At 35.1% G+C, this 14,006-nt stretch overlaps 1 protein-coding gene across 3 annotated transcripts in view; it reads left to right on the top strand.

Moving 5' to 3' along the window:
* LOC145693424 (uncharacterized) overlaps positions 1-14,006 on the top strand; it is a 535,492-nt gene that overhangs the window by 457,940 nt on the left and 63,546 nt on the right. Inside the window, exon 1 of one of the 3 annotated variants that reach the window (XM_081769407.1) lies at positions 11,143-11,164. The exons of the other annotated variants lie outside the window; for them this stretch is intronic. The gene's annotated coding sequence lies outside the window, so the exon portion shown is untranslated. Of the gene's footprint in view, positions 1-11,142; positions 11,165-14,006 lie in introns of those variants that run through there. 3 annotated transcript variants of the gene reach the window in all.

The raw sequence follows: 14,006 nt of genomic DNA, 5'->3' as shown, positions 1-14,006 counted from the left end.
GTCCCGCAATTGTTCTTTAAAGGAGACTGATAATTGAAGTGAATTATTATGGAATAATTTGTGGATTGAGAGCGGGGAAGGAAACGGGACAACCCAAAGAAAACTCATGGACACCACATTATCCACCATAAACTCACATGCTTGGGATCAAACCAAAGGCCCTTTCATCACAGGGAGTCGCTCTACCACTGAGCTATCTTGCCTCCAATCACTATGTTGGAAGAACTAGACGGATTAAATAATCATTTTGGACCTTTTTCCCATATAGATATTGTCCTAGATAAAGGAGAACTAATGTTTGTTTAAATACGTAATTTATTTCAACTTCTCAATTTAAGATGCAGTAAGGATTACAAGTACGACATTTATTGTTTCTCACAACAATAATAATAAAAGTAGGAAGACTATTGCCCAAGTAAACCTACGGGAACATTCATATGGAATATACATACATACATTCACACAGTGCACACACACACACACATTATATATATATATATATATATATATATATATATATATATATATATATATATATATATATATATATATATATATATACACTAACTTAGAAATACCTTCAATTGTTCAAGTTCCCGCAGCTAATTCTATCCTTTTGTGATGATTTAAGATACTTATCTTGAATTTTCAATAATTCACTAGGAAACAACGACATACAGTATTATATATTGAGGAAACTCGTGTCTGGCAACATTGGGTACATCATATCCATGATGCAGCTGAAGTCGTGACTTGTTTCTTCTGTCCCCCTGGCGGAGGAGTGTTGAGTTAAAACGTCGTCGTGACGCATTTCATTGTTACTTCGTTGTTGTTGGCTTCTTTTTTATATATATAAAAAAATAATCATGTGACTGAGGACAAGTGAGTCACGTAAAGTCCTCCAAAATAACGCTCTAAGCTACAGAATCAGTAGAAAAATGATCACACCTGATCGTATTTAAGTGGTTGAAATGTATTTGCATTGTTTTTTTCTCTTATGTACTTCATTTTCTCTTTATGTGCTCATAAAGTGGCAAAGTGTACTCTTTCTTACTCTTGTTTCGCTCTTGCGAATTGTTGTAGGGTGGAGCAACCTATGTTTTATTTATAGAATGTGTCCATAGTTTTCTTCTTGCAAAAAAGAAAAAGAACGAACAGATGTACACTAAAATCCCGATCTTAGCTCTGATAGTTTGTCTAATGATGCAGCCAGAATATGCAAACGACTTGGTTCGTAGTCCGGAAATATTTTCAGCATTTTTTTTTTTTTTTTTTTTTAATATTTGTACAAAGCTGCAAAATCAGCAATTTGAACTAAATTTCTCTCTGTAATGATTAATATTTCAATCAAAATAGAAACCCGATCCAGATGGCAACTATGTTCAAACATTTCAAAACGTTCAGCATATATATATATATATATATATATATATATATATATATATATATATATATATGGTCGACGGATCTAGGCTATGATCAAGGGAGGGGCTAAACCATACTTTGCCTCTTTATCCAGCGTAAAGCAGGATTGAAGCCCATTTTATCCAGTGTATACCTGAGCGTCAGGGGGGCTATAGCCCCAGTAGCTCCCTTTGGATCCGCGCCTCTTGTGTATATATATATATAATATTATTATAATGTTATAATGTGGTGGATGTGTTGGAAAACTGACAGGTTCCAATTAGTAGTTCCCTTTTTTTAAAAAAAAAAATCAGCTATATATCTATAGCCTACAGGTTCGGAGCCAGAACAGTAAGACAGTGGGACCAAGATAATATTTTAGCAAGCTAATGAGTTTCACTTTACACTCATACGTAGCAACAAATAACCGAAAAATTCATGGGGCTGAAGGTGGTCGCAAGAGAGGCTCAGCTCATCCTGGCCACCACCTAATATGGGCCTGTATCTATACTAGATATGGATACATAAAACATACTTCATAAAACTTCATAACAGAGTATATTAGCTTAATTTGATTGCCTGGTTGTTTCTCTGATGTCATCTACAGAACAGCAAACAGAAGTCTGCATGCATATATGATTGGCATTTGTGAAGTCAGGATTAATATGAACAAAGTAAGGATTAACATACATATATTGTGGTATACACTACATACGAGTATTTCTCTGTTTAAAACTCACTTTTATTTCGTCGAGTTCATTATAAATTACTCATCGTAGCCTAAGTGAAGGAAAATTGTCCTATTGTAAAATAAACTATGTTAAGACATAATTATTACATTTTCTTCGAATTGATTGTTATCAATGGAAGTTGTATAAAGGAAAATAATTATTTATTACCAACTCGTATGTTACGTAATACTACGAATAGGATAATGCCCCTTGTAATATGTCTCCAAAGGCTTATTTGCCTTTCATATATACACCTTCTGAATTTAATCTTTAACAATGAATTTCGTTTTGGAGGAACCATAACTTACGTTATTTAGGGCTAATTCTGTATTAGCTATGTTTAAACTGTGTTTTCAAAAACAAAAATAAAGGAAAGATCAAAACTATGTTGGCTCCAGGGGCGTCATTTAGGGAGGGCAGGGAGGGGCATTTGCTCCACCCCCCTGAGTTTCAGATGTATATAGATTTTAACAATAGAATAGTAGTAAATCAGTGAAAAACGCGAAATTTTACGTATATCAAGGGGTCTTGCCCCCCCAAGCAAAATCTGAAATGACGCTCCTGGTTGGCTCCCTTCAGAGATCGGTCAACAACTCAATGTGCCTCGATTGGAAGCAAACAAAACATTAATATCACTTTGAATACAAACTGAGTTTATACTGTAGTGAAATCTCAACTGGAGATGCCAATTTTCACCGTTAATATACAAGGTATTAAAAGTAAAAAGAGCTTACTTCATTCTTAAATATCATCTGATGCACACTTCAGATCACGCACGCATCCAGAATATTTTGTTGGGAGAGGTCCAAGCCTTAGGAATGGAGTCCAATACTATAAGCCAGCACGTCTATTAGTATTGAACGGGTATTATTCTGTACCCGAAAAGACTATAAGTAATTCCAAAATACTTCCACCTATATTTTCAGAAAAAATGATAGAACTAGGGTATTTTTATGAGAAAAAAAGTACAGATGAAGTGTAAGATCAAATTTCCTTCTATATCAATCGTTTCACTGTTAAATATTATTTTATTGAGAAAGTATACAAATGTGAGTTTCAAAATGTGGGGAAATGTCCGAACGGGTGGACCTCATCGTGGGTGCAATCCTGCTGAAGACTCATTTGTCAGACTACACCTTACTTGCAGTTACAAATTATTGATGGTTAGAAAATCGTTGATTTTCTTGTATGTCCTATAAAGAACTAATTTACCAACTAACTATAGCGTTTATAATTTTTGTCTTGAGTGTTACAGATCTGTTCTGATGAATTTCGACTATATGCGTACATTTATAGTATACGCTTAGACACAAAGGGTGGCCACACCATTTGGTTTCTGCATAGTGGAGAATTCTGGGACAACATTGAAAGAATTCTGCTAGTAAATCGTAAAATGCACGTTTGTTTCTTTTTCTAGGAGCTCTGAAAATGCAAACGCGACGCAATCTAGGATAGTGGTTTGTAATCTCAGGGTATGTTAGGGAGGAGAATAGAATTTACAATGGGAGAACCATACACAATACTTGAAACTTACTCATGGGGAGAAACTACTTTAAGGCTTGCGGCCCAAGAAGGAAAATCTTTAAGCTTGAACATCTTATCGTGTTCTTAGTATTATCTTTGATTTAAAAAATAAAAAATTCAAGCGTTGACATTTTGTTGGACTATAATATAAAGGAAAAAACTAAGACTTTTTTCTTCTATTCCAGTCATGTTTCTACTTCCTTTGTCCTTCGAGCACAATGCTACATTGAGACTAAGCCGTGAGCAGACTGAACAAATTCCAGTTGTTACATGGATGACTGATTTTAGGGACAAATGCAGCCTCCGGCCATAAACTGTATCTCTCGGGAGATCGTTTGTTTCTGTCTTTACGTGTTCTCGAGCAAGCTTTCTTGCATCATGGAGAACCCCTGTGCACATCTGCAACCCTCACAGCAGGATATGTAAGGCTTCACGTGGAGCTTGCCTTCCATTTCTCACGAATCATTTCTTCTTTTTTAGTTTCTCTAACTTTTGTTAAAAAATTCGCTTTTTGATGCTGAAATGTCGGAGAGCCTTGTATCTAAGGAATCAGTCAGTTCTTGTGTGTGTCGTATCCCTAGTACTGATTCTTAATATGTTTAATTACTTCAAGTGGGTTGTTGAATTGGAGTTTACAACTCTTTTAGCAGTGGGACTGAATAAGACGTGGATCTACAACTTAGAATCCGAACCACAAGATCTCCCACCGGGAATCGAAACTGGGTCTCTTGCACCAAAGGCGTGTACGCTAACAATATAGCTACGAGGGAGCTCTTTCACTTTTACTTCCTGTTTCTATAGCTTATCGTCAAACGCGTTCCTTGAAATTCATTCACTTAACGGGAACATAATCATGGAATATTTTCCTGTGGTGTAACAAAATAAAAACTAATTCACTTATTACAAGGAACGTGAACGAAAACAACTTTTTTTTTTTTTTTTTTTTTTTACAATTCCTCAATGAGTAAATATGATTTCATATTTAAAAGTTCGTTGAGTTGGAAATTGTTAAAATTATGTATAGATTTTGAAATTTCTATTAAATCTTTATTACTTCGTGGCTAAGCGGTTAGCGTGCGCGCCTTTAGAGTGGGAGACCCGGGTTCGATTCCCGATGGGAACTCATGTGGTTCGGATTATACGTTAATCAGTAGGTCCTGTCTCACATAGCCTCGCTGCTGAAAGGGATGTTACATTCAAAATCAATTCAACTCTACTCAACTCAATTAAATCTTTATTACTACATAAGCCTATGTGTTAGTCGTACTCGTTGCTGTGAGTACAAAGTTTCTAAAAGAATGGTCAGTTACCTTAATAGAAATCATCTTTTATCTTTTATTTGTGCATAATATTTGTAATTTTACATATGATTATTTGAGATACATGTTTCAATAGCTCTTAATTATGATGAAAAAAACAACATCGTAATGTTGATCGTTCTATTATTATTGGTGCTAAGAGAAAGAAAATAAGATAATGAAATATTTGAGTTTTATGTCCCATACTTATGCTGACAAGGCTAAAGGAGATGGCGATGATAAGAAATAAATGAAAATGGAGGAATGAATAAAGTGGGAAGAAACGGAAGAACGCCGAGGAAACACACGAACGCGCTGTTTATCCATCACATAGCTCAATTGGCGCGAGCTGGGATGGAGCCAAGGACCCCACGCACCAGATATAAACGCTCTACCACTAATCTACTGTGCCCAGTTAAGAGGGAGAAAGTTTTAGGATTGAAATTACGATAAAAGAATGAATTTGTTCCTCTTGACGGAATTTGTTTTGGAAGGTGGAATCAGCATTGAACATGTTCCTTTAGGGAAAAGGATTTTACTGGGAAAAAGTTCCTTGTTAAAAATAACTTGTCCTAATAAATATGCATTTTATTATACTCAAAATACTAGAAAATTCCCTTTTCTATTAAACTCCTCTAGTGTTAGGCAATTGTTCAAGAACTCCACATACACATACATATGTTACACCTGTGAAATATTTTTCGTCTTTTCGTCTCGTATTTTCAAAACCCTGTTGATAATAGAGACAAACTTTTCTTATGATGAGTAGAAACTAAGACTTTGTAATAAAGATACAAACAGAAACTAACTTTTTCGACTGATATTACGAGTAGAAAGTAACGCTTTTCTATTTATAAGTACTAACTAAGTTTTTTTTGTTTGTTTGTTTGTTAATACAAGTAATGGGGAACATGGTGGCTCGGTGGTTGAGTGCTTACCTCTGATGCATGGAGTTCCTGGTTTATCCCCAGCCAAATAAGATTATGGTGAACAACATCGTGTCCTTGGTTTTTTCGAGGTACTCCCGTTTCCTTCCACTTTCTCATTCCACCAATTCCTGTATCATCATTCACTTGCTTTAATCATCGTCTCCCTTAGCATAAAAGTACATAATCATTTCATTTCATTTTCAATGCAAGTAATAACTAAGATTTTGTTTCACTTTTGTCTCATTCCTGGATGCTATACGATAAATGTGATGAGAAATGAATTATGAAGATAGTGAAAAATTTGAGTACGTACGAACTACCGGAAAGATCGGCATTTGCCTAGGAGAGTTGACCAGAGATAAGACACACAGTGTCCTCTTTCTTTTTGTCCACTTTCTTTCCCTATGATTTATGATCGTATGAAAAATAAATGAGTTTCGTATCACAGTTGTGAAACTACTGTAGATGTCCAAAACTATGCGAATTTAATGTTAAATCAAATCTATAACTTTCTACTCCAATAGAGGGATCGTGTGAGATGGAACCTGTTGACGTTGAATCCATATCAAAAACAGTTTCTTGTTATCTCTTTCAATTATTACCACATTTGAATCAATATTGAAACCGGTTCTTCCTATTTCTGGTTTCAGTAGAGTAAAACTGTGATTAAATCAGATACTAAATCCATACAAAACATCGTTTGTTGCCTCCAATTGCCGTTTTCGCTCTATCGGAATCAATATTAAAGTGGGAGTAATAATAGCTTTCTACCATTTCTGATAGCATTAGAGGAGTAATGTTGGAGACTGAAACTATTCTTGTGACACTGAATCCATATGAGGAAAATGCTTCTGAATTTGTTACCATTTTTCATTATGGTGATCAGTGTTAAACCAAAAATTACAGGTTTTTCACCACTTCCGGTATTGAACTTATTTTTGAGGTATTAAATACACATTAAAAGAGCTCACTTGTGACTATATGGTTATCGTACGCGCCTTTGGCACGGGAGATCCTGGTTAGATTCCCGGTGGAAGCTCATATAGTTCAGATCCCACTTCAAGTTGGGTAGGTCCATGCCTCATATAACCTCACTGCTGAAAGGAGAAATCAATCTATTCGCCTATCCATATGTAAAAAAAAAAAACGCTTCTTCCTATCTATTACCTTTTCGCACTATTGTGATCAATGTTGAAACCGAAACTGGTAGATTTCCAGCACTTAAGGTTGACATAACGGGCTAAAGGACGAAATGAAAGTTTTTCTTGGAACACTCAGTTGGTTCCTAAAGACCGCTTCTAGATACCTCTCACCGTTTTTGCTTTTTGGAGATCAATCACAAGTAGTAAACTTCTACCAGTTTCCTTGTTAGTAGACAGATACGGAAGAAGATGGATCTTCTTAAGACGCTGAATCGATTCCAGAAACGCATTTTCTATTGACTTATACCTACTACCGGTTTTATTCTATGACAATGTTGAAACCGGAAACTTCTGGTTTATACCACTTTCGGTTTGGATAGAGGCTTAATGGAGATGGAACCTATTGTTGGGAAACTAAATCAATTCCAAAAAAGGAAATCTTCTCGATATTTCTTAATGTTTTTGCTTTGCTACAATATCTATAAGTTCATTGGTATTTGATAACTAATATGAGAGGCACGGTGGCTCAGTGGTAGAGCGCTTACCTCTCGTGCGTGGGGTCTCCGGTTCGACCCCAGCCAAGTAAGTTTGTTTTGGACAACATAGTGTCCGTGAGTTTTCTAGGGGTACTCCCGTTTCCTAGCACATTCTCATTCCGTCAATTATTCCACCATCATTAACTTGCCTTGATCATCCGTAAAGAGCATAATCGTAGGGCGTTAAACTGAAAGACTTCATTTTCATTTTTCGATAACTGATATGTTTTCGATAATATGTTCTTTAACATCGTATAGCCAAGAAGCCAGATCTTTATCAAAGATATTGAAATAATCGATATTTTAAAATGCTATGTTTGTGTTTGTGATCAATTCCTTTCGACAATGAGATTTCGGAAACCACACGTTTCAGGAACGTGCAGTTTCCGCTGGTCAATTTCAAATTATGTATATTTGCCAGTTACTATTAAAACTTAAAAAATAAAGTGCCGTTATTTTTCTATTCAATGTTTTAGAAATTATTTCGAGTCAATAAGATTAACATTGTCGCTAGGGCGTTGCTAAGGTTGATATTTTCTATCGGAAAATTGTACGTGGAAATATTAGATTTCACTTTAATGTCTAGTGTTAAGATAGTTTATTAGATTTCATAGTTGTTTACGCCAGTAATTATTCTGAAACAAGTAAAATGTAAAGACAAGCTTGAGAATACGTATTCTAAAACATTTCAAGGATTACCTGAGTTTTATTTATGTCTATACATTTTTATAACTATACTTAGTTTTAATAAAGTTATGTACTTAGTTTCTTCCCCTGCCGGTCTGAGTTGTATTTAAAAACATATATAGATTCGGGATTTGAACGTACTCTCTACTTAGATAATGAGAATTACCCACCCAAAATAAATTTTGCGAATGTCATTATAAAAATACTTAAATGCTCAAGCAAATCTTGTTTACGAGTTCCTGTGAGATCCTAAAGTCAAACAGTACTGGCTCTGGTCAATATTTGAATAAGTTAACGTTGGTGATAAACCAAATGGTGTTGGAAATGCGATATTCGAAAGGATAATTAGAGAACTTACTTGACATAGAATGGATATAAAATGGCGGACACCGGTCCAGAAAGCCAGCAACAACAGCAATGGGTAGGTGACGTGCGCGGATAAAAATACTGGATCCGCAGTATCTGTCCGAATCCGCAGTTATTTACAGCTTATTTGTTCCATAACTATTACGATTTCAAACTAGTTTCTGATATAATAATTGTAAATATCTCGTTGGTTGTTTAGTAAATCCTATAAATATAATAAGATTAAAGTCCTCATAATACGTATTGTCTTATTGGCAGGTCACTTGCCGCAACTGAGAAGCTTCCCATGCTCCACGGTCTTCCGCTAACGTCTCCGTCTTGACGTACGATTTCTCTGTTTTGATACCGTCCAGTAACTGTAGTCTCCTTCGCCCCCTCCCTCTCTTTCCTGCCACCATACTTCCTAAAGCGTCCCTCATGGTATAGTTCCTTCTCGTCCAATGTCCCAGCCAGTTACTCTTCCTCTTCTTAATACCTAAAATTGTTCTTTTCTCTTCAACCATTTCTAACACCGTCTCATTCGATTTCCGTTCAATTCAAATAAACATTAAATATAATTCTTTCCAATCGTAACTTAACTACACTAAGTAAAATACCACAAGATCTATTAAGGCTTCAATTACGACACAAAATCTCAGGAATTAGCTGATTTATCACCAATTTTAAATAGAATGTACAGGGTTCAAAGTTAAGAATTCAGTTCATGGATAGAAGTGATTCATCAATGGATACCAATACATGTACCACCCAATATCGGCTTAAACAAATCCCACTGATTCTAACAAAGCTATTTTGTTGCAAATAGCCAGGGATATCCTAATCCCTGTACACCTCTACGAACCCATGATTAGCTACCTAGACATTTACCAACCCAAAGTTGCCGGTTATTTGTCTTAAGCCCCTCGTGTCTTCGTGTCAAGGACTTCAGTTTAAGTTATCTTAATTTTCAGCGTATCAAGATGAGACGTGGTAAAAATACGTGTTTTAAAAAATAAATCGTTGATAAATGTCTTCAGCTTGCGAACGTTGTGTATGACATTTGGAACATTGTTCCGCTCGTGCATTACAAAACTGCTTTTGTTTGACCTCTCGCGTAGATAAGGTCACAGACGTGACACGCCGATAGCCACGTGATTCCCAAGTGACCTACTTAAAGAGGCGCGCACCGCACATTGGGTATTCGACCTCGCCAGTGGGCAAACTGCCCTCGGCCGGAACAATGTTGCAGTGAAGTTCGGCTTTGAGGCGAGAGAAGAAAAAATCTGCAAAAGAACGCATTTCCCCCCCTTCCCTCAAGACTTCGTGAAATTGCAAGAGAGATGCATGGAGAAATTGTTTCCCATGATACGCCACATCACGTCTTTTGGTTTTCTGTATGCCAGCATCTAATCATAATGGTAGACAGCTTTATATTCCATCTTGATATTCTGAGAAAGATGTTAAGGATAGAGTGCACAGTGTTGGTGCATCTGCTAATAATGGAAGAGACTTCTGGTTTTGATAAAACTTTCAAAAATTATCGGCATCTTTATTCCATTGGAAACTCTTTAATGCTTCATAATAAGTACCGGTATAGCATTTAACAATAGCTGCCGTTCTCGTTTCGTAGTCCCGATTCACATTTTGCAGTGGGCTATTTCGATGTAGTTTCTCCCAGAGTTTTTCTTCAATTCATCCAGGTAATTTCTAGAATGGTGTCTCTAAATTTACTTCCTATCAATTATCTTCCATCTTTTTTTTATTATTGTAATACATATTTCCAGTGTAAAGTGGTTTTAACCAACAACTGTAAACATAATTATTTATGAAATACACGCCACAATCATGGTCAAGGCAAAAATTTTGCATCCAATTACAGCATTTGAGGTATAATATACGTAGGTAAAATATGATGTCCCTATATTGAATATCCCTATATTCACGAGCAAAATGTGAAAGATGATTGCTCTCATCAGGACAGAAACACTACTAATTTACTTTCGAAATCACCTCAACCTGTCTTCCTGTGAGATAGAGTGTCATTTTCCAAGCATATCAGTAGCAGAATAACATTTTGTTCCCTTTCTGACATCTATTGAGCATTTTTTCATTAGTCTTTTTGTAGCAGTCTAGCGATGTACTGATAACATCTGAATGTGTGTTCATATAACGTTGTTCCTTATGACTTGAATGCACTAAAATAGGCCTATTTAACGCAAATGATAGCTTTATATTTATATTATTAATAATAATAATAGTTTCGAAGAAAATTAAACTATGTAAATATACGACTAATCACCTCATTGGAAAACAGTATATTTTAAATGTTTACGTACATTAAATTCCATAATAAGTATAATTTTATTATTAAATCTTATGAATGGTATATCTAATTTTTTATGTCTTTTTAAATCGTATTATGAGTTCAGATTATCTGAATTTATGTGTATCCCCAATATAGTTAATTTAATTTTTTTTAAAATACAATACTAATTAAATATTTTCTCTTTTCAGGTAATAAATGCGGTCCTCAATTGACGTCCATGTATTTGGATTAAACATTGTAAGGTATATTAAATACTGTTAAACTTCGTAGATACTATAAATTGATACTATCTACTAAGTTAAATACTATTCTATATTTGAATCTTGAAAAATAGCAAGTATTTCCAAATGAAAATTCAACATTTTAATCTGAACTATTATAAAAATTCTTTATCCACAATCATTGTAAGTACTCTGTAGTGTTAAAAACAAATATTCAGGAACTGACAAAAGACTTCTCACTCCGGCTCCGAGCCGAAATGAATTTGGCTCAAGACGTACTAGCAGGTATAGATTCTCAAAAATGAACTTTTTTTGACTTTCGTATTTTTGAAGGGAATTTCTCATTTTTGAGCACTTATATCTACTACTTGGTTAGTTTATGCGTCTTTGACGCGGGAGACCCGGGTTCGATTCCCGGTAGGAGCTTGTGGTTCGGGTCTCACGTTAAGCTATAGATCCACGTCTAATATAGTTTCGCTGCTGTAAAGTAACTAATCAATCACTCAACCAACTATATCTGCTAGTGTTTAATCCAAACAGTGGCTGTATTTATTTTTTTGCTCAGTTTAAAATAGGTTTTCATGCTCTATAGTCTTCTGCTATATCCTACCTTATATTACGACTCTTTGATGGCATAGTTTCTAGTACAAAAAATTCAATTACTTTCTATCCTCCTTATAATCTCCAATTTAAGGACTTTCCTTCGGCTTTCTTTACCAACTATTTCTTTGTTTCCCAGTCCCACTAAGTTTCTCTTCTCCAATCTTCGTTACACAAGTTTCGTAGCGTATAGTCATTTATTTAATGTTAAAAAATATCAGATCTGGTTTATTCAAGATTATTACTTGTACCTGACTTCTAACCCATATGTTATGATTTCAAAAGGCTAATTACTTAATTTTGACTATTGAATATTTAATATGTTCTCAACTATTGTGCTTCCAGGTGCTACAATGGGGCACAGTGACTGGACAGTAATACCCTACTTATCTAATTATATATATATATATATATATATATATATATATATATATATATATATATATATATATATATATATAATATATATAGTAAGGGTTTCTGGTTCAATCTGAACATCGCATCTGAATTGGAATTGGGTTTTCACCGCATTTTAAATTCCTTCTCTAGAAAATACTCTGCCATTGTATTGTTAAGCTGAACCATGTGTATTAGGAACCTCTTTTGTTGATACTAATATAAGAATCGTTTGTTTCAATATCACTTATATTCTTTGCATTCCACTTGACATTAATTTAAGAGCAATGTTTTGGTAGTGTTTCCCAGAGGTTCACTGTAGTATGCTAAAATTCTTACAACATATTGGGTTGTAGCAAAATTAATGCATGATTTTGGGTACTTTCATTTCGTACTTCATTATACATTGTAACCATAAAACATTTTCGTCGTTTGTATTGTTACATATTATTTCAATTCTTATGTTCTGTTCCATGTGGCTTTATGTACCACAAGAAATATCTGTGGTTTCGTCTATTTCCAAGCCACAAAAGATAGAATGTTTTAACAAAGTTAAATCCTTCAACGAATTTGAACCCGAGCACAGACGTTCAGAAACAGTTCTAAACATGCATGTAGATTGAGGTAAATTTATTATGAACGAAACTACAGTGTAACGTTGGTTATGAACTTTCCATCGTAGAGAGAGAAGCGTGGACAATAAGGAAGATTACAGATACTTTCTGCTATGAATCGAAGGCAGTCACTGAAATATTTCTAATTCCGTGGAAAATAACACAAAATGTTGTGAAAGAACTCAACGTTCATCCTTCGACAATCGACCCAGATCTGGATTGCTCTATCATTCCTCCAACCTCTCCGAAACGAACCTTGTACTTAAATAAATTCATACTGAGATGGTAAGTAGGCGCAGCGATCTACTGCAACTTCCTTGATTAGCTTGAATTCATCACGGCGAATGTCAGTAAATTCACAAGATGCTCCAAAAAGTTCAACGTCTGTCGAGCATTGGCCAATAGAAAAGATTGTCATGTTACACAATAATGATGTGCAAAATAACGCTGCAGAAATTATACTCGTGCCACTCCGCCTTATACACTGTGTTTGCTAGTACTACCGACAAGTGACTTCCACCTTTCCTGCACCTGAACAGTTCCTCGCAGGGTCATCGTTCAGAGCAATGCTCATAATGCCTTCGAATACCTTATCCGGTACAGAACAGCAGACTTTTATACCACTGACATAAATACTCTTGTTCATAGTTGAAAAAAATATGTTAACGCTGGTGTAATTTTTCTTCGAGTAATTCTTTCAGCTATAAACTGATGATAACAGTTTAAATTTGCTATTCAAAATCCTACATCAATTTTGCAACAACCTAATAATTTCGAAATTAAATAAATCCTTAACGCTGGAACAACACTGAAAAAAAAAAATCTGCATTGACCTTAATTGGTCTGTATTAAGTACCAAGACAAAATTTCATTGCTGTCTTATTGTTCTCTCAAGTGTTGACGTACAAACAGGTGATTGTATTCTTTGCCTCACACTACACGCTCAGGTAGTACATTAACCAAACAAAAAAGATTTGTCTTTTCCCTTCTCTTTTAAATTTCAAATTAGCTATCAGCTTGTTGTTTATATACAATACAGAGCGTTTTATGTGTGTATATATATACATACATGCGTATATAAAGTGTGTAATCCATGCAACACTTGAACGGTACACAATACACACTTCTCAATGAAACCAGAAGGGAAGTTTTTCCTTTCTTTTTTTTCTCATCTGCCGATCGGCGGAACCACATAACACAAAGACCGGATAAAAGAAAAGACGGCATTAAATTAGCCGGCAGAATTCACAGAC

The sequence above is a fragment of the Thermobia domestica genome, chromosome 8 (genome assembly GCF_964235325.1).
Source record: "Thermobia domestica chromosome 8, izTheDome1.hap1.1, whole genome shotgun sequence".
Taxonomy (NCBI): Eukaryota; Metazoa; Arthropoda; class Insecta; order Zygentoma; family Lepismatidae; genus Thermobia; species Thermobia domestica.
The sequence above is the reverse complement of the archived record's forward strand: the minus strand, read 5'-3'. Positions and strand labels throughout refer to the sequence as shown.